The 18,640-nt window shown below is 45.6% G+C and overlaps 2 pseudogenes across 2 annotated transcripts; both read left to right on the forward strand.

Moving 5' to 3' along the window:
• The first annotated feature begins 3,467 nt into the window (after nucleotides 1-3,467).
• LOC307181413 (protein-L-isoaspartate O-methyltransferase domain-containing protein 2-like) lies at nucleotides 3,468-4,774 on the forward strand (annotated as a pseudogene). The gene has a single exon. The product of its transcript is annotated as a protein-L-isoaspartate O-methyltransferase domain-containing protein 2-like (transcript).
• LOC307181414 (protein-L-isoaspartate O-methyltransferase domain-containing protein 2-like) lies at nucleotides 3,844-14,995 on the forward strand (annotated as a pseudogene). The gene is made up of 2 exons: nucleotides 3,844-3,926; nucleotides 13,732-14,995. The product of its transcript is annotated as a protein-L-isoaspartate O-methyltransferase domain-containing protein 2-like (transcript).
• The last annotated feature ends 3,645 nt before the right edge of the window (nucleotides 14,996-18,640 follow it).

The raw sequence follows: 18,640 nt of genomic DNA on the forward strand, positions 1-18,640 counted from the left end.
CTTGCTTAAGGGTAAAGGTGAGTTGGGGTGCTGCATAAAACCAGAGATTGAAATGAGCACAGATAAAGTTCCTTAAGCCAAATATGGAATAGACAAGAGCTACTCCTTGCTCAACGAAATGGACTCAACACCCCATATTAAACGCCTAAGAATGTACCTGACTAGTAAGTATCTTAAAACCTATGGATTGCTATGTCTCCGAAAGAGAATCAAGCATGTGTACAGGGGCATAAACGCAGCAGTGATAGGATTGGAGAGGTTCGGTGAGCAAATGAAGACCCTTTGAAGTCATATTGCATGGTACCCATTCCACGGGTTTCAACTACCCAGGTTTAAGGTATTCTTCCTTCAGCTAAAACATGCATGTGGAACCTAGAGTATGATCAACCATGTGATCGGGAGACGTGTTCAAATATGTCTCAGTTTTCCTACCCTGGTACTCGGGTGCAACATTCCAGACGCTTTACTAACACTCTCCCCACTTGGAGAGTCAGTCCCTTTAACCTCCTGTTTGGCCCAGTTTGCAATTTCTGCGGAAGATGAACAGGAATAGCGAGAACCAATGAGAGGCTAGCTGGAGGTGTCTGGACGGGCAAATTTAACTCTTATTTCCCACCAGGAAGAGGAATTAACCAAAGGCTCAGCGTGCCGGGCCGGAACCAGATTAGGGCCTGAAGCCATCCTGCGGTGTTGCGGCCAGGTCACAAGAAATCGAGTTGAAGAAAGGAGCTCAGGGGCACTGTAATTCACAAACCTGCAGAGTTATAAATGACAGCTATCGTCCAAAAATAGACTGAAGTAAGGCTGCCAAGAGGACTTGAAAGCGGGGCAGAATTGCAGGAAACCGATTTCAGGAGGTAGACTGGAATTGCATTGAAAGCATAGGAAAAGAGGCAGAACGTCCACAATGATGCACTTGGCCAAAAAGGGCGTATGCATTTCTTCCTGAATATATTCAGGAAAAAACGCATACGCCCTTTTTGGCCAACCAAGCAAGCTTGCAAAGGAAATCTGCACTACAATGAAGTCTCACTTCCCCCCGGTCAAAAGGGCCATCTGAAAAAAGTGTAAAATCCAGAAAGGCAGGACAGGCCATGGAGAACTGGGAGCCTTGTTATGCTGATGGGCGGGATGTAAATTGCCAACAGACACTCGGGAGAAGTGTATGGTGTTTCCTGAAACATCTAAAAAACAAAGCAACAGAGCCTAGGGCACTTCCACTTATGGTCCTATAGCTTAGGGAAATTAAAATCAAAAAGACACAGCCACCCCAAAGTTTGGGAAGCCTCTGTTTACAAGAACCTCGTTTACAGTACAAGTTCAACATCGCAGAAAGTGAAAAATGGATAAAGAAGTTGTGGTATTTACTTACAAAGCAATATCACTCAGCAATGAAATCTATGTCATCAGGCCCTTAGCAGCACAATGAGTGGATTCAGGTATGATGATTCTAACTGAAATAAATCACACAGAAAAAGAAACATCATAAGATATCAGTAATACACGGAATGGAACCTTGGCTACACAGGAACTGAATTACAGAACAGAACAGGGTCTCAAATTTAGAAAACCAACTTATTCTTGCTTAAGGGGAAAGGTGAGTTGGGGTGCTGCATAAAACCAGAGATTGAAATGAGCACAGATAAAGTTCCTTAAGCCAAATATGGAATAGACAAGAGCTACTCCTTGCTCAACGAAATGGACTCAACACCGCATATTAAACGCCTAAGAATGTACCTGACTAGTAAGTATCGTAAAACCTATGGATTGCTATGTCTCCAAAAGAGAATCAAGCATGTGTACAGGGGCATAAACGCAGCAGTGATAGGATTGGAGAGGTTCGGTGAGCAAATGAAGACCCTTTGAAGTCATATTGCATGGTACCCATTACACGGGTCTCAACTCTCCAGGTTTAAGGTATTCTTCCTTCAGCTAAAACATGCATGTGGAACCCAAGTATGATCAACCATGTGAACGGGAGACGTGTTCAAATATGTCTCAGTTTTCCTCCCCTCGTACTCGGGTGCAACATTCCAGACGCTTTACTAACACTCTCCCCACTTGGAGAGTCAGTCCCTTTAACCTCCTGTTTGGCCCAGTTTGCAATTTCTGCGGAAGATGAACAGGAATAGCGAGAACCAATGAGAGGCTAGCTGGAGGTGTCTGGACGGGCCAATTGAACTCTCATTTCCCACCAGGAAGAGGAATTAACCAAAGGCTCAGTGTGCCGTGCCGAAACCAGATTAGGGCCTGAAGCCATCCTGCGGTGTTGCGGCCAGGTCACAAGAAAGCGAGTTGAAGAAAGGAGCTCAGGGGCACTGTAATTCACAAAGCTGCAGAGTTATAAATGACAGCAATCGTCCAAAAATAGACTGAAGTAAGGCTGCCAAGAGGACTTGAAAGCGGGGCAGAATTGCATGAAACCGATTTCAGGAGGTAGACTGGAATTGCATTGAAAGCATAGGAAAAGAGGCAGAACGTCCACAATGATGCACTTGGCCAAAAAGGGCGTATGCGTTTTTTCTCAGGAAAAAACGCATACGCCCTTTTTGGCCAACCAAGCAAGCTTGCAAAGGAAATCTGCACTACAATGAAGTCTCACTTCCCCCCGGTCAAAAGGGCCATCTGAAAAAAGTGTAAAATCCAGAAAGGCAGGACAGGCCATGGAGAACTGGGAGCCTTGTTATGCTGAAGGGCGGGATGTAAATTGCCAACAACCACTCGGGAGAAGTGTATGGTGTTTCCTGAAACATCTAAAAAACAAAGCAACAGAGCCTAGGGCACTTCCACTTATGGTCCTATAGCTTAGGGAATTTAAAATCAAAAAGACACAGCCACCCCAAAGTTTGGAACGGCTCTGTTTACAAGAACCTCGTTTACAGTACAAGTTCAACATCACAGAAAGTGAAAAATGGATAAAAAAGTTGTGGTATTTACTTACAAAGCAATATCACTCAGCAATGAAATCTGTGTCATCAGGCCCTTAGCAGCACAATGAGTGGATTCAGGTGTGATGATTCTAACTGAAATAAGTCACACAGAAAAAGAAACATCATAAGATATCAGTAGGGCAGAGGTCGGGGCTGCGTAGTGGGAGGCGGACTGGCGAGGGGCGCCGGAAGAGCTGCAGGTGCGGCCCAGCGGCCGATTCCGCGGGCCCGCCGAGCCAGGAGGTACTGAGCCGCCGCCGCCGCCGCCGCCGCCCTCGGCCCGGCCTGCAGCAGGGTATGGGGGCGGTGCGGCCCCTCGGGCCCCTCCCCCTCTCTCCCTCCTCTCCACCCCTCCCCTTCCCGTGGTCCCGGGCTCCCGGACCCTCCCCCAGGGCCGCATTCTCTTCTCCCCGTCTTCCTGTCCTCTTCCGCTGTCCTCTCGTTCCCCACCCCCAAGCATAAACACCCCTCCGCGTCCCAGGCGTCTCCCGTCGCCCCTCCCCCCTCCCCGGGGGTCCACCCTCCAGCGTTCCGGGGGTTCCCGAGGTCTCTCCAGCGGCAGCTTTCTGTAAGCGCGGTCCCGAAGATGGGAGGCGCGGTGAGTGCTGGTGAAGACAACGACGAGCTGATAGACCATCTGAAGGCGGCGCAGTACATCCGCTCCGAGCTGGTGGAGCAGGCCTTCCGAGCTGTTGACCGCGCCGACTATTACCTCGAGGAGTTTAAGGAGAACGCGTACAAGGACCTGGCGTGGAAGCACGGGAACATCCACCTCTCTGCTCCGTGCATCTATTCGGAGGTGATGGAGGCCCTGGACCTGCAGCCTGGCCTTTCCTTCCTGAACCTGGGCAGCGGCACCGGCTACCTCAGCTCCATGGTGGGGCTCATCCTCGGTCCTTTTGGTGTGAACCATGGGGTGGAACTCCATTCAGATGTGACAGAGTATGCGAAGCAGAAGCTGGACTTTTTCATCAGGACGAGTGACAGCTTCGACAAGTTTGACTTCTGCGAGCCCTCCTTCGTCACCGGCAATTGCCTGGAGATCTCTCCAGGCTGCTCTCAGTATGACCGGGTGTACTGCGGGGCAGGCGTGCAGAAGCAGCACGAGGGGTACATGAAGAGCCTCCTCAAAGTCGGGGGCGTCCTGGTCATGCCGCTGGAAGAGAAGTTGACTAAGATAACTCGGACGGGTCCTTCCGCCTGGGAAACCAAAAAGATTCTGGCTGTGTCTTTTGCTCCACTCGTCCAGCCCTGCCAGTCGGAGTCAGGAGAATCACGACTTGTCCACACCCCTGGCGGTTCGCAGCCTCCAGGACCTGGCGCGCATTGCCATCCGGGGCACCATTAAGAAGGTCATCCACCAGGAAGCTGTGAACAAAAACGGGAACGGACTGAAGAACACTCCCAGGTTTAAACGGAGGAGAGTTCGCCGCCACCGAATGGAAACGATTGTCTTTTTGGACAAAGAGGTGTTTGCCAGTCGGCTCTCCAACCCCTCTGATGACACCAGCTGCGGAGACCTGGAAGACGAGCGGCAAGAAGAAGAGGTGACAACCCCGCCGGACACCAAGCCCGAGCCCCCGGTGAACTTCCTGCGTGAGAAGGTCCTGAGCCTCCCTCTGCCAGATCCCCTGAAGTACTACCTGCTTTATTACAGAGAAAAGTAAGTCTGTGGTCCAGGGGAGGAGGCCAAGCCTTCCTGGAGGGCTGCCCGCAGCAGGTGCACTGGAGGAGGAAGGGGCTCCCGCTCTGCATCTCGTCTTCTCGTCTGTCCTTGACTGTCCTGTAGAGTTTTCATCCAGTCATCTGATTTCTGTAAACATAGTCTGACAAACATAAGGTGCAAGGGGGAATGTCTCAAAAGGGCGAGAGTCTCCTGGAGGAGGGGTTGACTTCACACTCTCAGGAAATGCTGAGGTCTACACGTGGAGGTGGCCTGGAGACCGTTTCTTACACAAGGTACACGTGTCTGCATCAGAAAGGAAAACTGAAGTTGAAATTAATCTGTGTTTCTTATAAAAGGTGAGACAAAAAGCACAAGTTGCTAAGTGTATGAAATCTTTTCTGAGTGGGACACGCCTATGTGCAAGTTTGAATTTTACGGAATCAACCTCTTAATTACTGGCACCGAGTAATTAAAGATTTATTAAAAGATTAATTTAAAAGATTTAACTAAATGTTTTAGTTATTTGGAACGTGGATACTTGATTGAAAAGCCCTCTCTTATTTTAAGTAAATTAATTACATCTTACGTGAGTTGTCAATTGTAATTTTAAAAAACAAAAATTGTGATGGGGAGAGGAATGAACGTATCAGATTGCCAGGTGTCTTTGTGGAATTGCAAAAGAATTCCAAGGCATTTTTTTCTGACACCTTTTGTTACCTTTAAAGTAACCAACATTGAGTAATCCCATCAAAGAAAGTCCTGAAGAATGAAACAAGTGTTGTGTGTAAGTAATGAGCTGCATTACTTTTGCCCCAGAGACAGAGAGTACTGTTGACTCAACTTTAAATACAGTCAACGGTGTCTAAGGCTCAGTCCTCAGAGCAGGTGGGAAGTACTGGCTGCAGGAAATGGATTGGGGACGGTGTAGACGGCCTGTGGGTTGGTGTTTTGTTTTTTTTTTCAGTTGGCTATTGTTCTGTAATCACATAACAGTACTGATTCATAGATTTTATCTTTTATAATTCTGGAGAAAAATATTTGTTAGTTTTGTAATTTTTCCTAAGAACAAACGCGTGTTTGGTACATTGCATTAGAACAGTTTCACTCAAGTTTGACTTGTGGAATCCATCTTCTCCAGCGCTGTGTGTTGAGAGCTTCCTGTCTTATTAAGTCGTGGGTCTAGAAGAAGAGGCCGTCCTTTTAGTTAGGTGGCAGGATGTTTACAAGTGACACTGCTTCTTCCAAAACATTGGTTCTTTTCAGACTTTTCAGTTTTAACCAAAGTTAAACCCCAAATCAGAGTCATCCAGATTTTATGATTCATTTGATCTCTCAGCCTCTCAGGAGTTGCTGGATTTCAGTGTCTTTGTGGTTTTACCAGCTTCGCGGAGTTCTGGTTATTTTGTTTTGCCATTTATGCTTTTTTAAAGTAACTGAGTCATTTTATCACAGAAAACTGCGTGCACACATAGCTGGGAAAGCGGGTGTATTGCCCTAAATGGGTACCGTTAAGCTGTTGTAAAGAAGGGTTTCTTCATAGTCGTGTTTACCTGCCTTTAACTGAACGTCAAGCCTCATTGTCTCAGAGAGAAAAGCATGAGTCACGTTTACTTGCTAAGACTTCGGTTTGCAGATCTTGTTGACGTCATTCTAATTGATTTGTAGAGACCTCTGCAACACGTGGACGTTTTTGGACATGATATCTGAAATATTTTATATTAGGTGGCTTGACTAAATGTTTTTCTGTAATTGTATATGGATTTCCTTTTTTTTCAACCACATTTGCCTTTATGCTAGATTGTAGAAAGTCTTTGCGAGGCATAAGACATGTTTTCCCCTATGTATGTTAAACCTTTCCTAACATTTTGTATTTACATGTTGGTTTGTGACTTTTAAACCAGAATTTGGTTACAAGATATATATATATAGATATTGAATATAATATATGTGAAATAATTTGGTATTGATCTATCTAATAAACATAAAGGAGAATCATCAGTGAGTTTCCCTGTGTGTCAGCACCTTTCTCCGGAGTCAGTATGAGACACTACTTTCTGTTTTCAGACAGATGACTTATATATATAGTCTGTGTTGTCTGCAAGCTCTGTATTGTAAACCACATTCTAGACAATGGCTGACTTTTGTGTTTCGATTAGTCTGTATTTTTATATGTGACTTTCGTCTTCCAAGTAGTGCAGCCATAGACATGTGCAAAACAAGCAACAAATGTATAATATTAAGCACATAAGACAGAAGCCAGCTGCGTATTTAAAAGTATTTTTGCCCATCTGGAACTTTCAGGGGATTAAGGCGAGAAATATGAAACAAAGGTTTTGATGAACTGATACACAAGCGATACCAATAAAGGTAGTTACGGCAAAAAAAAAAAAAAGATATCAGTAATACACGGAATGTAAACTTGGCTACACAGGAACTGAATTACAGAACAGAACAGGGTCTCAAATTTAGAAAACCAACTTATGCTTGCTTAAGGGTAAAGGTGAGTTGGGGTGCTGCATAAAACCAGATTGAAATGAGCACAGATAAAGTTCCTTAAGCCAAATATGGAATAGACAAGAGCTACTCCTTGCTCAACGAAATGGACTCACCACCCCATATTAAACGCCTAAGAATGTACCTGACTAGTAAGTATCTTAAAACCTATGGATTGCTATGTCTCCGAAAGAGAATCAAGCATGTGTACAGGGGCATAAACGCAGCAGTGATAGGATTGGAGAGGTTCGGTGAGCAAATGAAGACCCTTTGAAGTCATATTGCATGGTACCCATTCCACGGGTTTCAACTACCCAGGTTTAAGGTATTCTTCCTTCAGCTAAAACATGCATGTGGAACCTAGAGTATGATCAACCATGTGATCGGGAGACGTGTTCAAATATGTCTCAGTTTTCGTACCCTGGTACTCGGGTGCAACATTCCAGACGCTTTACTAACACTCTCCCGACTTGGAGAGTCAGTCCCTTTAACCTCCTGTTTGGCCCAGTTTGCAATTTCTGCGGAAGATGAACAGGAATAGCGAGAACCAATGAGAGACTAGCTGGAGGTGTCTGGACGGGCAAATTTAACTCTCATTTCCCACCAGGAAGAGGAATTAACCAAAGGCTCAGCGTGCCGTGCCGGAACCAGATTAGGGCCTGAAGCCATCCTGCGGTGTTGCGGCCAGGTCACAAGAAAGCGAGTTGAAGAAAGGAGCTCAGGGGCACTGTAATTCACAAACCTGCAGAGTTATAAATGACAGCTATCGTCCAAAAATAGACTGAAGTAAGGCTGCCAAGAGGACTTGAAAGCGGGGCAGAATTGCAGGAAACCGATTTCAGGAGGTAGACTGGAATTGCATTGAAAGCATAGGAAAAGAGGCAGAACGTCCACAATGATGCACTTGGCCAAAAAGGGCGTATGCGTTTTTTCCTGAATATATTCAGGAAAAAACGCATACGCCCTTTTTGGCCAACCAAGCAAGCTTGCAAAGGAAATCTGCACTACAATGAAGTCTCACTTCCCCCCGGTCAAAAGGGCCATCTGAAAAAAGTGTAAAATCCAGAAAGGCAGGACAGGCCATGGAGAACTGGGAGCCTTGTTATGCTGATGGGCGGGATGTAAATTGCCAACAACCACTCGGGAGAAGTGTATGGTGTTTCCTGAAACATCTAAAAAACAAAGCAACAGAACCTAGGGCACTTCCACTTATGGTCCTATAGCTTAGGGAAATGAAAATCAAAAAGACACAGCCACCCCAAAGTTTGGAACGGCTCTGTTTACAAGAACCTCGTTTACAGTACAAGTTCAACATCGCAGAAAGTGAAAAATGGATAAAAAAGTTGTGGTATTTACTTACAAAGCAATATCACTCAGCAATGAAATCTGTGTCATCAGGCCCTTAGCAACACAATGAGTGGATTCAGGTATGATGATTCTAACTGAAATAAGTCACACAGAAAAAGAAACATCATAAGATATCAGTAATACACGGAATGTAAACTTGGCTACACAGGAACTGAATTACAGAACAGAACAGGGTCTCAAATTTAGAAAACCAACTTATGCTTGCTTAAGGGTAAAGGTGAGTTGGGGTGCTGCATAAAACCAGAGATTGAAATGAGCACAGATAAAGTTCCTTAAGCCAAATATGGAATAGACAAGAGCTACTCCTTGCTCAACGAAATGGACTCAACACCCCATATTAAACGCCTAAGAATGTTCCTGACTAGTAAGTATCTTAAAACCTATGGATTGCTATGTCTCCGAAAGAGAATCAAGCATGTGTACAGGGGCATAAACGCAGCAGTGATAGGATTGGAGAGGTTCGTGAGCAAATGAAGACCCTTTGAAATCATATTGCATGGTAACCATTCCACGGGTTTCAACTACCCAGGTTTAAGGTATTCTTCCTTCAGCTAAAACATGCATGTGGAACCTAGAGTATGATCAACCATGTGATCGGTAGACGTGTTAAAATATGTCTCAGTTTTCGTACGCTGGTACTCGGGTGCAACATTCCAGACGCTTTACTAACACTCTCCCCACTTGGAGAGTCAGTCCCTTTAACCTCCTGTTTGGCCCAGTTTGCAATTTCTGTGGAAGATGAACAGGAATAGCGAGAACCAATGAGAGACTAGGTGGAGGTGTCTGGATGGGCAAATTTAACTCTCATTTCCCACCAGGAAGAGGAATTAACCAAAGGCTCAGCGTGCCATGCCAGAACCAGATTAGGGCCTGAAGCCATCCTGCGGTGTTGCGGCCAGGTCACGAGAAAGCGAGTTGAAGAAAGGAGCTCAGGGGCACTGTAATTCACAAACCTGCAGAGTTATAAATGACAGCTATCGTCCAAAAATAGACTGAAGTAAGGCTGCCAAGAGGACTTGAAAGCGGGGCAGAATTGCAGGAATCTGATTTCAGGAGGTAGACTGGAATTGCATTTCAAGCATAGGAAAAGAGGCAGAACGTCCACAATGATGCACTTGGCCAAAAAGGGCGTATGCGTTTTTTCCTGAATATATTCAGGAAAAAACGCATACGCCCTTTTTGGCCAACCAAGCAAGCTTGCAAAGGAAATCTGCACTACAATGAAGTCTCACTTCCCCCCGGTCAAAAGGGCCATCTGAAAAAAGTGTAAAATCCAGAAAGGCAGGACAGGCCATGGAGAACTGGGAGCCTTGTTATGCTGAAGGGCGGGATGTAAATTGCCAACAACCACTCGGGAGAAGTGTATGGTGTTTCCTGAAACATCTAAAAAACAAAGCAACAGAGCCTAGGGCACTTCCACTTATGGTCCTATAGCTTAGGGAATTTAAAATCAAAAAGACACAGCCACCCCAAAGTTTGGAACGGCTCTGTTTACAAGAACCTCGTTTACAGTACAAGTTCAACATCGCAGAAAGTGAAAAATGGATAAAAAAGTTGTGGTATTTACTTACAAAGCAATATCACTCAGCAATGAAATCTGTGTCATCAGGCCCTTAGCAGCACAATGAGTGGATTCAGGTATGATGATTCTAACTGAAATAAGTCACACAGAAAAAGAAACATCATAAGATATCAGTAATACATGGAATGTAAACTTGGCTACACAGGAACTGAATTACAGAACAGAACAGGGTCTCAAATTTAGAAAACCAACTTATGCTTGCTTAAGGGGAAAGGTGAGTTGGGGTGCTGCATAAAACCAGAGATTGAAATGAGCACAGATAAAGTTCCTTAAGCCAAATATGGAATAGACAAGAGCTACTCCTTGCTCAACGAAATGGACTCAACACCCCATATTAAACGCCTAAGAATGTTCCTGACTAGTAAGTATCTTAAAACCTATGGATTGCTATGTCTCCGAAAGAGAATCAAGCATGTGTACAGGGGCATAAACGCAGCAGTGATAGGATTGGAGAGGTTCGTGAGCAAATGAAGACCCTTTGAAGTCATATTGCATGGTACCCATTCCACGGGTTTCAACTACCCAGGTTTAAGGTATTCTTCCTTCAGCTAAAACATGCATGTGGAACCTAGAGTATGATCAACCATGTGATCGGGAGACGTGTTCAAATATGTCTCAGTTTTCGTACGCTGGTACTCGGGTGCAACATTCCAGATGCTTTACTAACACTCTCCCCACTTGGAGAGTCAGTCCCTTTAACCTCCTGTTTGGCCCAGTTTGCAATTTCTGTGGAAGACGAACAGGAATAGCGAGAACCAATGAGAGACTAGCTGGAGGTGTCTGGATGGGCAAATTTAACTCTCATTTCCCACCAGGAAGAGGAATTAACCAAAGGCTCAGCGTGCCGTGCCAGAACCAGATTAGGGCCTGAAGACATCCTGCGGTGTTGCGGCCAGGTCACAAGAAAGCGAGTTGAAGAAAGGAGCTCAGGGGCACTGTAATTCACAAACCTGCAGAGTTATAAATGACAGCTATCGTCCAAAAATAGACTGAAGTAAGGCTGCCAAGAGGACTTGAAAGCGGGGCAGAATTGCAGGAAACCGATTTCAGGAGGTAGACTGGAATTGCATTGAAAGCATAGGAAAAGAGGCAGAACGTCCACAATGATGCACTTGGCCAAAAAGGGCGTATGCGTTTTCTCCTGAATATATTCAGGAAAAAACGCATACGCCCTTTTTGGCCAACCAAGCAAGCTTGCAAAGGAAATCTGCACTACAATGAAGTCTCACTTCCCCCCGGTCAAAAGGGCCATCTGAAAAAAGTGTAAAATCCAGAAAGGCAGGACAGGCCATGGAGAACTGGGAGCCTTGTTATGCTGAAGGGCGGGATGTAAATTGCCAACAACCACTCGGGAGAAGTGTATGGTGTTTCCTGAAACATCTAAAAAACAAAGCAACAGAGCCTAGGGCAGTTCCACTTATGGTCCTATAGCTTAGGGAATTTAAAATCAAAAAGACACAGCCACCCCAAAGTTTGGAACGGCTCTGTTTACAAGAACCTCGTTTACAGTACAAGTTCAACATCGCAGAAAGTGAAAAATGGATAAAGAAGTTGTGGTATTTACTTACAAAGCAATGTCACTCAGCAATGAAATCTGTGTCATCAGGCCCTTAGCAGCACAATGAGTGGATTCAGGTATGATGATTCTAACTGAAATAAGTCACACAGAAAAAGAAACATCATAAGATATCAGTAATACACGGAATGGAAACTTGGCTACACAGGAACTGAATTACAGAACAGAACAGGGTCTCAAATTTAGAAAACCAACTTATGCTTGCTTAAGGGTAAAGGTGAGTTGGGGTGCTGCATAAAACCAGAGATTGAAATGAGCACAGATAAAGTTCCTTAAGCCAAATATGGAATAGACAAGAGCTACTCCTTGCTCAACGAAATGGACTCAACACCCCATATTAAACGCCTAAGAATGTTCCTGACTAGTAAGTATCTTAAAACCTATGGATTGCTATGTCTCCGAAAGAGAATCAAGCATGTGTACAGGGGCATAAACGCAGCAGTGATAGGATTGGAGAGGTTCGTGAGCAAATGAAGACCCTTTGAAGTCATATTGCATGGTACCCATTCCACGGGTTTCAACTACCCAGGTTTAAGGTATTCTTCCTTCAGCTAAAACATGCATGTGGAACCTAGAGTATGATCAACCATGTGATCGGGAGACGTGTTCAAATATGTCTCAGTTTTCGTACGCTGGTACTCGGGTGCAACATTCCAGATGCTTTACTAACACTCTCCCGACTTGGAGAGTCAGTCCCTTTAACCTCCTGTTTGGCCCAGTTTGCAATTTCTGCGGAAGATGAACAGGAATAGCGAGAACCAATGAGAGGCTAGCTGGAGGTGTCTGGACGGGCAAATTTAACTCTCATTTCCCACCAGGAAGAGGAATTAACCAAAGGCTCAGCATGTCGGGCCGGAACCAGATTAGGGCCTGAATCCATCCTGCGGTGTTGCGGCCAGCTCACAAGAAAGCGAGTTGAAGAAAGGAGCTCAGGGGAACTGTAATTCACAAACCTGCAGAGTTATAAATGACAGCTATCGTCCAAAAATAGACTGAAGTAAGGCTGCCAAGAGGACTTGAAAGCGGGATAGAATTGCAGGAAACCGATTTCAGGAGGTAGACTGGAATTGCATTGAAAGCATAGGAAAAGAGGCAGAACGTCCACAATGATGCACTTGGCCAAAAAGGGCGTATGCGTTTTTTCCTGAATATATTCAGGAAAAAACGCATACGCCCTTTTTGGCCAACCAAGCAAGCTTGCAAAGGAAATCTGCACTACAATGAAGTCTCACTTCCCCCCGGTCAAAAGGGCCATCTGAAAAAAGTGTAAAATCCAGAAAGGCAGGACAGGCCATGGAGAACTGGGAGCCTTGTTATGCTGAAGGGCGGGATGTAAATTGCCAACAACCACTCGGGAGAAGTGTATGGTGTTTCCTGAAACATCTAAAAAACAAAGCAACAGAGCCTAGGGCAGTTCCACTTATGGTCCTATAGCTTAGGGAATTTAAAATCAAAAAGACACAGCCACCCCAAAGTTTGGAACGGCTCTGTTTACAAGAACCTCGTTTACAGTACAAGTTCAACATCGCAGAAAGTGAAAAATGGATAAAAAAGTTGTGGTATTTACTTACAAAGCAATATCACTCAGCAATGAAATCTGTGTCATCAGGCCCTTAGCAGCACAATGAGTGGATTCAGGTGTGATGATTCTAACTGAAATAAGTCACACAGAAAAAGAAACATCATAAGATATCAGTAGGGCAGAGGTCGGGGCTGCGTAGTGGGAGGCGGACTGACGAGGGGCGCCGGAAGAGCTGCAGGTGCGGCCCAGCGGCCGATTCCGCGGGCCCGCCGAGCCAGGAGGTACTGAGCCGCCGCCGCCGCCGCCGCCGCCCTCGGCCCGGCCTGCAGCAGGGTATGGGGGCGGTGCGGCCCCTCGGGCCCCTCCCCCTCTCTCCCTCCTCTCCACCCCTCCCCTTCCCGTGGTCCCGGGCTCCCGGACCCTCCCCCAGGGCCGCATTCTCCTCTCCCCGTCTTCCTGTCCTCTTCCGCTGTCCTCTCGTTCCCCACCCCCAAGCATAAACACCCCTCCGCGTCCCAGGCGTCTCCCGTCGCCCCTCCCCCCTCCCCGGGGGTCCGCCCTCCAGCGTTCCGGGGGTTCCCGAGGTCTCTCCAGCGGCAGCTTTCTGTAAGCGCGGTCCCGAAGATGGGAGGCGCGGTGAGTGCTGGTGAAGACAACGACGAGCTGATAGACCATCTGAAGGCGGCGCAGTACATCCGCTCCGAGCTGGTGGAGCAGGCCTTCCGAGCTGTTGACCGCGCCGACTATTACCTCGAGGAGTTTAAGGAGAACGCGTACAAGGACCTGGCGTGGAAGCACGGGAACATCCACCTCTCTGCTCCGTGCATCTATTCGGAGGTGATGGAGGCCCTGGACCTGCAGCCTGGCCTTTCCTTCCTGAACCTGGGCAGCGGCACCGGCTACCTCAGCTCCATGGTGGGGCTCATCCTCGGTCCTTTTGGTGTGAACCACGGGGTGGAACTCCATTCAGATGTGACAGAGTATGCGAAGCAGAAGCTGGACTTTTTCATCAGGACGAGTGACAGCTTCGACAAGTTTGACTTCTGCGAGCCCTCCTTCGTCACCGGCAATTGCCTGGAGATCTCTCCAGGCTGCTCTCAGTATGACCGGGTGTACTGCGGGGCAGGCGTGCAGAAGCAGCACGAGGGGTACATGAAGAGCCTCCTCAAAGTCGGGGGCGTCCTGGTCATGCCGCTGGAAGAGAAGTTGACTAAGATAACTCGGACGGGTCCTTCCGCCTGGGAAACCAAAAAGATTCTGGCTGTGTCTTTTGCTCCACTCGTCCAGCCCTGCCAGTCGGAGTCAGGAGAATCACGACTTGTCCACACCCCTGGCGGTTCGCAGCCTCCAGGACCTGGCGCGCATTGCCATCCGGGGCACCATTAAGAAGGTCATCCACCAGGAAGCTGTGAACAAAAACGGGAACGGACTGAAGAACACTCCCAGGTTTAAACGGAGGAGAGTTCGCCGCCACCGAATGGAAACGATTGTCTTTTTGGACAAAGAGGTGTTTGCCAGTCGGCTCTCCAACCCCTCTGATGACACCAGCTGCGGAGACCTGGAAGACGAGCGGCAAGAAGAAGAGGTGACAACCCCGCCGGACACCAAGCCCGAGCCCCCGGTGAACTTCCTGCGTGAGAAGGTCCTGAGCCTCCCTCTGCCAGATCCCCTGAAGTACTACCTGCTTTATTACAGAGAAAAGTAAGTCTGTGGTCCAGGGGAGGAGGCCAAGCCTTCCTGGAGGGCTGCCCGCAGCAGGTGCACTGGAGGAGGAAGGGGCTCCCGCTCTGCATCTCGTCTTCTCGTCTGTCCTTGACTGTCCTGTAGAGTTTTCATCCAGTCATCTGATTTCTGTAAACATAGTCTGACAAACATAAGGTGCAAGGGGGAATGTCTCAAAAGGGCGAGAGTCTCCTGGAGGAGGGGTTGACTTCACACTCTCAGGAAATGCTGAGGTCTACACGTGGAGGTGGCCTGGAGACCGTTTCTTACACAAGGTACACGTGTCTGCATCAGAAAGGAAAACTGAAGTTGAAATTAATCTGTGTTTCTTATAAAAGGTGAGACAAAAAGCACAAGTTGCTAAGTGTATGAAATCTTTTCTGAGTGGGACACGCCTATGTGCAAGTTTGAATTTTACGGAATCAACCTCTTAATTACTGGCACCGAGTAATTAAAGATTTATTAAAAGATTAATTTAAAAGATTTAACTAAATGTTTTAGTTATTTGGAACGTGGATACTTGATTGAAAAGCCCTCTCTTATTTTAAGTAAATTAATTACATCTTACGTGAGTTGTCAATTGTAATTTTAAAAAACAAAAATTGTGATGGGGAGAGGAATGAACGTATCAGATTGCCAGGTGTCTTTGTGGAATTGCAAAAGAATTCCAAGGCATTTTTTTCTGACACCTTTTGTTACCTTTAAAGTAACCAACATTGAGTAATCCCATCAAAGAAAGTCCTGAAGAATGAAACAAGTGTTGTGTGTAAGTAATGAGCTGCATTACTTTTGCCCCAGAGACAGAGAGTACTGTTGACTCAACTTTAAATACAGTCAACGGTGTCTAAGGCTCAGTCCTCAGAGCAGGTGGGAAGTACTGGCTGCAGGAAATGGATTGGGGACGGTGTAGACGGCCTGTGGGTTGGTGTTTTGTTTTTTTTTTCAGTTGGCTATTGTTCTGTAATCACATAACAGTACTGATTCATAGATTTTATCTTTTATAATTCTGGAGAAAAATATTTGTTAGTTTTGTAATTTTTCCTAAGAACAAACGCGTGTTTGGTACATTGCATTAGAACAGTTTCACTCAAGTTTGACTTGTGGAATCCATCTTCTCCAGCGCTGTGTGTTGAGAGCTTCCTGTCTTATTAAGTCGTGGGTCTAGAAGAAGAGGCCGTCCTTTTAGTTAGGTGGCAGGATGTTTACAAGTGACACTGCTTCTTCCAAAACATTGGTTCTTTTCAGACTTTTCAGTTTTAACCAAAGTTAAACCCCAAATCAGAGTCATCCAGATTTTATGATTCATTTGATCTCTCAGCCTCTCAGGAGTTGCTGGATTTCAGTGTCTTTGTGGTTTTACCAGCTTCGCGGAGTTCTGGTTATTTTGTTTTGCCATTTATGCTTTTTTAAAGTAACTGAGTCATTTTATCACAGAAAACTGCGTGCACACATAGCTGGGAAAGCGGGTGTATTGCCCTAAATGGGTACCGTTAAGCTGTTGTAAAGAAGGGTTTCTTCATAGTCGTGTTTACCTGCCTTTAACTGAACGTCAAGCCTCATTGTCTCAGAGAGAAAAGCATGAGTCACGTTTACTTGCTAAGACTTCGGTTTGCAGATCTTGTTGACGTCATTCTAATTGATTTGTAGAGACCTCTGCAACACGTGGACGTTTTTGGACATGATATCTGAAATATTTTATATTAGGTGGCTTGACTAAATGTTTTTCTGTAATTGTATATGGATTTCCTTTTTTTTCAACCACATTTGCCTTTATGCTAGATTGTAGAAAGTCTTTGCGAGGCATAAGACATGTTTTCCCCTATGTATGTTAAACCTTTCCTAACATTTTGTATTTACATGTTGGTTTGTGACTTTTAAACCAGAATTTGGTTACAAGATATATATATATAGATATTGAATATAATATATGTGAAATAATTTGGTATTGATCTATCTAATAAACATAAAGGAGAATCATCAGTGAGTTTCCCTGTGTGTCAGCACCTTTCTCTGGAGTCAGTATGAGACACTACTTTCTGTTTTCAGACAGATGACTTATATATATAGTCTGTGTTGTCTGCAAGCTCTGTATTGTAAACCACATTCTAGACAATGGCTGACTTTTGTGTTTCGATTAGTCTGTATTTTTATATGTGACTTTCGTCTTCCAAGTAGTGCAGCCATAGACATGTGCAAAACAAGCAACAAATGTATAATATTAAGCACATAAGACAGAAGCCAGCTGCGTATTTAAAAGTATTTTTGCCCATCTGGAACTTTCAGGGGATTAAGGCGAGAAATATGAAACAAAGGTTTTGATGAACTGATACACAAGCGATACCAATAAAGGTAGTTATGGCAAAAAAAAAAAAAAGATATCAGTAATACACGGAATGTAAACTTGGCTACACAGGAACTGAATTACAGAACAGAACAGGGTCTCAAATTTAGAAAACCAACTTATGCTTGCTTAAGGGTAAAGGTGAGTTGGGGTGCTGCATAAAACCAGATTGAAATGAGCACAGATAAAGTTCCTTAAGCCAAATATGGAATAGACAAGAGCTACTCCTTGCTCAACGAAATGGACTCACCACCCCATATTAAACGCCTAAGAATGTACCTGACTAGTAAGTATCTTAAAACCTATGGATTGCTATGTCTCCGAAAGAGAATCAAGCATGTGTACAGGGGCATAAACGCAGCAGTGATAGGATTGGAGAGGTTCGGGGAGCAAATGAAGACCCTTTGAAGTCATATTGCATGGTACCCATTCCACGGGTTTCAACTACCCAGGTTTAAGGTATTCTTCCTTCAGCTAAAACATGCATGTGGAACCTAGAGTATGATCAACCATGTGATCGGGAGACGTGTTCAAATATGTCTCAGTTTTCGTACCCTGGTACTCGGGTGCAACATTCCAGACGCTTTACTAACACTCTCCCGACTTGGAGAGTCAGTCCCTTTAACCTCCTGTTTGGCCCAGTTTGCAATTTCTGCGGAAGATGAACAGGAATAGCGAGAACCAATGAGAGACTAGCTGGAGGTGTCTGGACGGGCAAATTTAACTCTCATTTCCCACCAGGAAGAGGAATTAACCAAAGGCTCAGCGTGCCGTGCCGGAACCAGATTAGGGCCTGAAGCCATCCTGCGGTGTTTCGGCCAGCTCACAAGAAAGCGAGTTGAAGAAAGGAGCTCAGGGGCACTGTAATTCACAAACCTGCAGAGTTATAAATGACAGCTATCGTCCAAAAAGAGACTGAAGTAAGGCTGCCAAGAGGACTTGAAAGCGGGGCAGAATTGCAGGAAACCGATTTCAGGAGGTAGACTGGAATTGCATTGAAAGCATAGGAAAAGAGGCAGAACGTCCACAATGATGCACTTGGCCAAAAAGGGCGTATGCGTTTTTTCCTGAATATATTCAGGAAAAAACGCATACGCCCTTTTTGGCCAACCAAGCAAGCTTGCAAAGGAAATCTGCACTACAATGAAGTCTCACTTCCCCCCGGTCAAAAGGGCCATCTGAAAAAAGTGTAAAATCCAGAAAGGCAGGACAGGCCATGGAGAACTGGGAGCCTTGTTATGCTGATGGGCGGGATGTAAATTGCCAACAACCACTCGGGAGAAGTGTATGGTGTTTCCTGAAACATCTAAAAAACAAAGCAACAGAACCTAGGGCACTTCCACTTATGGTCCTATAGCTTAGGGAAATGAAAATCAAAAAGACACAGCCACCCCAAAGTTTGGAACGGCTCTGTTTACAAGAACCTCGTTTACAGTACAA

The sequence above is a fragment of the Stenella coeruleoalba genome (assembly GCF_951394435.1).
Source record: "Stenella coeruleoalba genome assembly, contig: scaffold_530, whole genome shotgun sequence".
NCBI classification, from domain to species: domain Eukaryota; kingdom Metazoa; phylum Chordata; class Mammalia; order Artiodactyla; family Delphinidae; genus Stenella; species Stenella coeruleoalba.